Below are 5,384 nucleotides of genomic sequence, written 5' to 3' on the forward strand. Positions count from 1 at the left end.
ACATTGTTTTTTTAGACATAATGCTATTGCACACTTAATAGACTACAGTATAGTGTAAACATAACTTTTATATGCACTGGGAAACCAAAAAATTCATGTGACTCACTTTATTGCGATATTCACTTTATTGTGGTGGTCTGGAACTGAACCCACAATATCTCCGAGGTATGCCTGTTTATTTGAAACTTGGTAACAGGTCATCTCACAGATCAATGTACTGAAATTCGGTAGGGTTACTTAATCCTTATGAAAACCTGATGCAGAGAGAAATAACAACATGTGGATTAAAACTGCTAGACATAAACTAGGTCTTGCAACTTGCTCGATGCTCGGGAAAGAAGAATGAAAAGCAGTAGAATATAACCAGGGAAATCAGGGCTTGGGCCAAAAGTTTTGGTAAAAAGATGAATCATTCACTCCTGATTAAGTATTTTATAATATCTTTTATCAAAACTCAGAATAAGCTTTGTAAAATAGATATTTAATCCTTTCATATGCCTGTATAAGCATTCAATATTGTAAAGATAATGTCATATATGGCAGCTTTATTACTCCTAGTATGGCTATAAATCACTTTTCAGATTCAGAAGCTATTGATAATTCCTTCAAATAATGCCTCCAAATAATATCTGAACAGTGAAACAGTTATATGAGAATGGCTTTCAGTCCCAGACCTTGTCTGTAAGTGACCATTCAATCCTGTATATTATCTATAAATGCAAGGCATCCAGTATGGGATTTCTACTGTTCAGTAAGGTCCAGATTTCAGCCCTGGCATCCAAAGTTTCTGTTTTTCACTGACAGGTGCAGCTGGAGTTAGCACCATCAAAGTATCCCCCAGGTTGCTAACCACTGTGGGTTGAAATTTTCTCCAGGTCTGGTCAGTCCTTGATCTTTCTGCTGAAGCAACAACAGTTAGTACTGTAGTTCATAGATTCACAAAAGTATAGGGCTGGAAGAGACCTCGTGAGATCATTGGATCCGGCCCCCCTGCTCTGGGCAGGAAAGACTGCTGCGGTCAAATATCCCAGCAAGGTGTACAGTTAGTCTCCTTTTGAAGATCTCCAGGGTAGGCACCTGCACCACCCCCACTAGGAGTCTATTCCAAAGTCTGGTCACACCAACCTTGAAGAATTTTTTCCTTATATCCAATCTGAAACCTTCTTCTAGGAGTTTATGATGGTTGCTCCTGGTTTTCCCCTGGGGCATTTGGGTGAATAGTTGTTCACCTAGCTCCTGATATTCTTCCCCGATATAGTTATAAGCTGTCACCAAATCCCCCTGAAGTCTTCTCTTTTCTAGGCTGAACAGTCCCATATCTGTCAGCCTTTCCTCATATGGCTTGTTCTTCAGGCCTCTAATCATACAAGTGGCTCTTCTCTGGACTCTCTCAAGCCTCTCCATATCCTTCCTGAAGTGTGGTGCCTAGAACTGAATGCAGTACTCCAGCTGCGGCCTCACCTATACCAAGCATAGCAGGAGAATAACTTCCTTAGTTTTGCTTGTGATGCATCAGTTGATGCATGCCAGTGTATTGTTTGCTGTGCTAACTGTAGCATCACACTGGTGACTCATATTCATTTTATGGTGAATTATGACCGTTAGGTCCCTTTCGGATGTGGTTCACTATAGCTAGTGTAGCACCACTGAGCCTGGTTGACTAGCATTTTTCCATTAAAATGTGAAAGTGTGACCAGATGCTCTTTTCACTGGAGAGTATAGAATATGTGGTTATAGTTATATGGAAACAACTGTCAGATCACCTTTTGGACCAGATTTAAACCACTTTGAGCTCAAGAGGCAAGACATAAAAGGGTCCTCAACCAATGCCTCATAAGAAACGTAAAGTTCCAAAAACTTACTGATGAGATGGGTTGAGATTCTCACCTCACTCCAGTCTCTTTATGCTGCATAAAAGATCCTGTTCAGGCATTTTTTTTCAGTGATCTGCCACTGCCTGAGTTGGGCACTGCCTGCTAACATCTAACTCCAATAACCACTGCCAATTCTGTCTGTAAGGGATATGGTTGAGAATTAGCTTAGAAGGTAAGCATTTGCTTGGTACGTGAGAGTGATGGCATGGATGGCTGTCTTCTCCAGATTCCTTTATCCCTTTACAGCAATAGTTTTCAATTTTGTTTTCATTTGCGGACCCCCAAAAAATGTCAAATGCAGGTGCAGACCCCTTTGACTTGTAAGCGTGGGTATTCACATACTTTGATTTGTCATAGTTGCCATTCACGGACCCCTTAGACATAGTCTGTGGAGCCCCGGTAGAAAACCACTGCTCTGCTGGAACATGCTTGGATACCGCGCTATAGCGTGGGGGTGTACAGGCGAGCAGACCTTCCTGGGCATTTCTCAGCATGCCACGCAGACCCCTGCCTGCTGCAATTCTGGCTCACCATGTGATTTATGTGGAGGGGTTTTGGCTGTAACTGTGTTGGCCTAAGGATATAGGCAGGCAAGCTTCTTTAGATAGATGTCACATCTTTTATTAAACCAACTGTGTAGTTGGAAAAAAGTTTTTAGCAAGCCTTGGGGTTCAATCACCCTTGTCCAGACATAGGAAGTCTCATGTGGTATCTTTTATTAGACCAACTGAGTAGTTGGAAAAAGTTCTTGCAACCTTTTGGGCTGTCACCCTTCTTCAGGCACAGGGAGTCTGCTGGTCTGAGCTCTCCAAGGAATGAGAGAAGCTAAAAGTGTGACAGGAGGTCAGGGAGACTGTAAAAAGGTGGAAATTAGGAAAACAAAGGGAAGCGAAGGGAGGAAAGGAAGGGGAAATAATGCCAAAGGTAAGCCAGGGAGACTCTACTGTCATTAAGTTCTTCAAGGCAAAAACAAACGGCTGGAAACGAGGAAGACGAAGGGGAGGGGAGGGGAGGCAGGGCGACACGAGCAGTGTAGATGGTAAGGGCAGGCACTGCGGTGTCTGGAGGCAGCCCCCGCGCCCGGCTCAGCACCACGGGCCGGACCAGGATGCCCGGACAGCTCCTCCCCGGCGGCCGCGCGCGGAACGCCATGGATCCGAGTCCGCCCCCTCCACTTCTGCCCAATCGCTGTGGCGCTTACATGCGTTGAGGAACACAACCAGCCAATGGGCGAGCGGCTGTCAGGGCATGCACTTCCTGCCGGAGCCCGGTGCCCGGCGCAGCTGTGGGTGCAGTCGCTGCGGTTCCCCTGCTTTACCTGTGGCAGGTTAGGGTTCTAGGTGTCCGCCGGGCGGGGGAGGGGCAGGGCTGCCTCTGCTGCCGGGGGGGGCGGCCTCGCCTGCAGCCGCCCCTTGCCCCCGGGCATCGCCCTGCGCTTGCTCCGCCTGCCTCCTTCCCCCCTGGGGCGGCCGCTGCTCCGCACATTCGCAGGGGGGGACTGTTCAGTCCTGAGCAGGGATCCTGGTTTTCTCTGGTTTAAAAAAAATCCCTTTTTCGGGTTAAAAAAAAAGTAAATTCACATTTTTCCACAATTAAAATGAAACATTACTATACATAGATCTATAGATTAGTAGTGTTTCATTTTAATCACGGGAAAATGTGGTTTTGAAGTTACTTTTTTTTTACCGAAAAGGGGGGATTTTTTTTTAATTGGAGGAAACCAGGGTCCCTGGTCATGAGCATGCCCGGCCTTCCCTTGTCTGTCCCAGGGGCGAGGCGATGCTTTCCTTGTCGCCGCCCAGGAGAGCCAGGCGCAGAGCCTAGCGCCGCGCTCAGCTCCCTTTCACTTTCCAGAGGGAAGGAGCCTTGAAGAGGGGCCGTCTGGAGCGTCTGCTGACATCTGCAAGGCGAAGGCAGTGCAGTGCTACTGAGCTGTTGTCCTTCCTACTAGACAAATCCTGTCTGCATCATCAGTGGCAAAAGGAAAGATCTCTGTGCTGTTTGTGCTGGAGTTTCCAGCATTTGGGATTCGGGGGACCCGAGTTAGTGAGGCTGAATAACGAGTGCAGTAGGGAGGCCTTGTTTCCACCCAGGAAGCAGCTCCCCTTCCATAACAGGCAAATGAATGCTCTTATGTTATGTAAAAAGCAATCGGGGCCCATGGACAGAGGTGATATCTTTTATTAGACCAACAAGATTTTTGCAAAAAAAACCATTCTTTAACATTTGCAGAACATTTTTTTTGCAAAAATCTTGTTGGTCTAATAAAAGATATCACCTCTGTCCATGAGCCCTGATTGCTTTTTCCTCTAGGCCATTCCGGCTACACCTGCATATACCACGTTATGTACAGTTTGCAGAGTGCTTTCAGATCCATTTGAATGAAAGGCCCTTAAGCAAGACCATTATGCTAAAGCCCTTTTCTGTTAGTACTATAAAAGCTGGCCAAGTATGTTTATCTGGAAGGAATGAAAGATTTATGAGTTTACCCTGAAACTGAAGAATTACCATAGGGGCACAACACGGGGACAGTCTCATCATGTGTCCTGCCTCCAGAAACTGCCAGTACCCGAAGAGAGAAACAGCCCTCTATGAAGAACCCAATGATTTTTTCAGTCTTGTAGAAAGGGCGGTCAGTATTTTCTTGACTGTTCTAGCAATCATGTTATACCATGTAGCAGGAAATTGTACATATCTTAATGTAAGTATCTGTGCACATTTATGGTTAAAATTATCCAGTTGTCCTAACGGGTAGGAGGGGATTTGGACAACATTGATATTTTTTTGTTCTTCAGAGTTACTGAAATGAATGTGTGCTGCAGGTGCTGGGCGCCATTGAAAATCTGGCAGTATTCCTCTTTCTGCCGCAGTGAATGACATAGGCTGTGCAAATGCCCAGTCCCATTTTCAAGTGGCTTCAGGTCCTATATGCGTAAATTACTTTTAACACTTGTCTATTGTTCATTTGGATTTACACTTGTTGCCTTTCTGTTTTTCATTGCTTTATATAGAAAGAGTAAAGAAGTATAGATCATTTTCCCTTTTCCTGACTATCTGTTTAGATCTCAGTCTGGTCCTACCGAACTCTTCTTCCAACTATAAGTAACATGATGATCTTCTGTATTCCCATTGCAAAGCTAAACTCTTTCATTGCCACATTCTGAATCTTTTCAATCTCTGTTCTATCTTTCTTGATCGTATTCTTGCAAAGAGAGGCCCATATGTGGATTAATGTCTGTACTATATGAAGAGATTTGTTTGTCCTCTTTGCATCCCATTTCTCTAATGGATGCTGTGCTCTTGGCAGATATCTTCATTGAGTCAGCCAGATCCTGAGTTGGCAAGCCAGTCAGTTGACCAGTTGAATAATGTTAGTTGATTGCCTATTATTTGACTGGGCAAGTATTCCACAAAGCCAAGAAAGCCCTTGGGTAGGTAGTGGTCTACGTTTCTTATTGCATCATGTTGTCATCTATTAGCAAGGACAAGAATGACAGTTCCTTGCCCCCG

This window comes from Crocodylus porosus, unplaced genomic scaffold, assembly GCF_001723895.1.
Source record: "Crocodylus porosus isolate Cpor-Errol unplaced genomic scaffold, CroPor_comp1, whole genome shotgun sequence".
NCBI lineage: Eukaryota > Metazoa > Chordata > Crocodylia > Crocodylidae > Crocodylus > Crocodylus porosus.